We start from the raw sequence: 3,351 nt of genomic DNA, 5'->3' as shown, positions 1-3,351 counted from the left end.
GGGAGAAAGCAGGGACAGGGTACTGAATTTGGATGATCAGCTATGATCTCATTGAATGGCGGAAAGGCTCGAGGGGCCGAATGGCCTACTCCTGCTCCTATCTTCTATGTTTCTATGTGACCGTTTCTCACCTGAAAGCGGGCATTATGCTGTCAATTTCTGGCCCGTAGTCTCTGTGCAGGTGTCTTAATTCTAAGGCTCAGTGTTTGAGGCGTGAAGTGTGCTTCAGTGCGAATACCACACTTTGGAGTCAGAGTGGAGCAAGGTGGAGTGGGGCAACGGGCATCTAACGTGGAGTGTGTCCAAAACCAGCTGCCATGGCTAGTTGGAGATAGCTCCACTGGATTCTTGGTGTTGGAACTCAGTTAATTCAGCTTCTGAAATGTGTTCTTGTTTACAGTAATTCATTCAATATCGGGAAAAAATGTGGTTGGTATCATTGGAGAGAGATACAGATTTCACTTAGCAACAACCGGTGTTCGCAACCAACCGACCGTGGATATTTTTATAATAGAATGTTTAGATTAGAAATGTTATGGTATGATAAGAAAGTCTAGACTAGAAGGTTTATGCTTAGCACAGCAAGGCCACAGTGTTTTTATGTGCTTCTAATGTTGTTGATGTATATTGAAGAAAAGTTGTGTTTCTGGACTATGCAGTGGCCAGAGACTACCATATTAGGCAATGCCTGCTCCAGTTTGATAAGAAAACCGTGTATAAACATAAGCTTTCTCCTCTGTTCAAGCAGCACGAGACAGGACCCATGCCTAGGCTCGCGTGTTCTATCTGTGACTAGATGCAGCTTGTAAATTGCTTTTTATGCTGAAGTTAGAGAATAAATTGTGTGCAGTTTTGGTCGCCCTATCTGAGGAAGGATTTTCTTGCCATGGAGGGGGTGCAGTGAAGATTCACCAGGCTGATACCTGGGATGCCAGGAATGACGTACGAGGAGAGATTGGGTCGATTGGGCTTGTACTCGCTGGAGTTTAGAAGAATGAGAGGGGATCTCATTGAAACTTATAAAATTCTGTCAGGACTAGACAGACTAGATGCAGGAAGGATGTTCCCGATGGCCGGGGAGTCCAGAACCAGGGGTCACAGCCTAAGGATAAGGGGTAAGCCACTTAGGACTGAGATGAGGAGGAATTTCTTCACCCAGAGAGTGGTGAACCTGTGGAATTCTCTACCACAGAAGACAGTGGAGGCCAGTTCATTAAATATATTCAAGAAGGAGTTGGATATATTTGTAAAGGCCAAAGGGATCAAAGGATATGGGGAGAAGGCAGGGACAGGGTACTGAATTTGGATGATCAGCCATGATCTCATTGAATGGCGGAGCAGGCTCGAGGGGCCGAATGGCCTACTCCTGTTCCTATCTTCTATGTTTCTATGTATCTAAAATGATTATAACCGGAAGACTGAATTCATCACTACTCAAGTGAACAACAGAACATTGTTTTAAGACAACACTTGGGATCATCTGCTCTGCTGGACAAGTTCTGAAGCTGCTTGAACTGGTGGCCAGGTTTGTGTTGCCTGCTATGTTGGATGGATGAGTGTAGCACACATATTAGGGGCTAATCATGCCTGGGGAAAACAGAAATCACAATCCTTTTTTAACGGTGCTCAGGAAACATGCTGACATTTCTCCAACAGAAGAACATCGCTTGGGAGAAGCTCGACATTTTCCCTTTCATTTCCACCGCAGAGCAGCGGCGTGCCGGGCTACATGTGGTCGGAGATGGGTTTTGTAGCCAGTGATTCCAACTCATGGCCTCAGTCATCCTGTCAGGAGACGAGGCCCAGTGGAGGCCAGGCACGTTCCCAGTGGGAGTCAAGGAAAGCCGAGGAGAGCATGATCCACTGTACGGTGCTCTCCCTCCCTGGATCTCTGACCCCACGCTCAGCCAGCGAGTGATGTGCAATACCGAAGGAAAGAGTGAAAAATACATTTTTACAATGCCTTTTAATTATTAGTTCTTAAAACTTATTTTCTGCTTTTGCCAGAATACATTCAATATAGCCGATTGAGCTCATTTGCATATTGAAATCAAACCTCATTCACATAATTTATTGATGTTCTCCCTATTTAGATTTGCTATCTGTTCACAGTGATTACTTATCTGTTTTAGTGGACTTTGATATTGAGGTCTCGATTTTCTCAGGAGTGCAACGTCTCCTCCCCACCCCACCCAACCTCTCCTGTCCTCTCCCCTCCCCTCCCTACCCAACCTCTCCTGTCTCCTCCCCTACCCAACCTCTCCCCTCCCCTCCCCACCCAACCTGTCTTGTCCCCTCCCTCCCCACCCAACCTCTCCCCTCCCCTCCCTACCCAACCTCTCCCCTCCCCAACCTCTCCTGTCTCCTCCCCTCCCTACCCAACCTCTCCCCTCCCCACCTCTCCCCTCCCAACCTCTCCTGTCCCCTCCCCACCCAACCTCTCCTGTCCCCCACCCAACCTCTCCTGTCCCCCTCCCTCCCCTCCCCACCCAACCTCTCCTGTCCCCTCCCTCCCCTCCCCACCCAACCTCTCCTGTCCCCTCCCCTCCCCACCCAACCTCTCCTGTCCCCTCCCTCCCCTCCCCACCCAACCTCTCCTGTCCCCTCCCCTCCCCACCCAACCTCTCCTGTCCCCTCCCCTCCCCACCCAACCTCTCCCCTCCCCACCCAACCTCTCCCCTCCCCTCCCCACCCAACCTCTCCTGTCCCCTCCCCTCCCCACCTCTCCTGTCCCCTCCCCACCCCACCTCTCCTGTCCCCTCCCCACCCAACCTGTCCTGTCCCCTCCCCACCCAACCTCTCCCCTCCCCTCCCCACCCAACCTCTCCTGTCCCCTTCCCTCCCCTTCCCACTCCTATCCCACACCACCATACTGCACCTTCCCTAATCGACTGTGTATAATTATCTGTAGCCTTTCGGATGAGACGTTAAACTGATGTCTGCTCTCTCAGATGGATGTAAAACAGCAGGGTGCATCAGATGTATTTTTAATCTCTCCAATCTGAATTGACAACCGGGCAACACTCTGACAGCAATCGACCCCCCCGGGATGGATTATCTTTGCCGGCGCCTTAGAAAGGCCTAGTTCGGGACCCATCCCAGGTCAGGTCTCCTCTGGCGTAGGTCTTGTTGTTGGGCCCTATCGGTGGAGGACTGGGTGGATTTCCTGGGATAACTTGCAATCGCCTCCGCCCATGCCCCATCAGTGCTGTGCATTAGCCTGTGGAGGGGCGGGTGGAAAACTCAACCATTTCCCCCTCCCCTACCGATTGGAATTTCCATTGGCTGTTATGTGAGGTGGACGTGGCACCCACCCATATTACAGAAACCCGCCCACCCGCCACCCCCCCC

This window comes from Somniosus microcephalus, chromosome 3, assembly GCF_052327205.1.
Source record: "Somniosus microcephalus isolate GS21.2 chromosome 3, FLI_Smic_1.0, whole genome shotgun sequence".
NCBI lineage: Eukaryota > Metazoa > Chordata > Chondrichthyes > Squaliformes > Somniosidae > Somniosus > Somniosus microcephalus.
The sequence above is the reverse complement of the archived record's forward strand: the minus strand, read 5'-3'. Positions refer to the sequence as shown.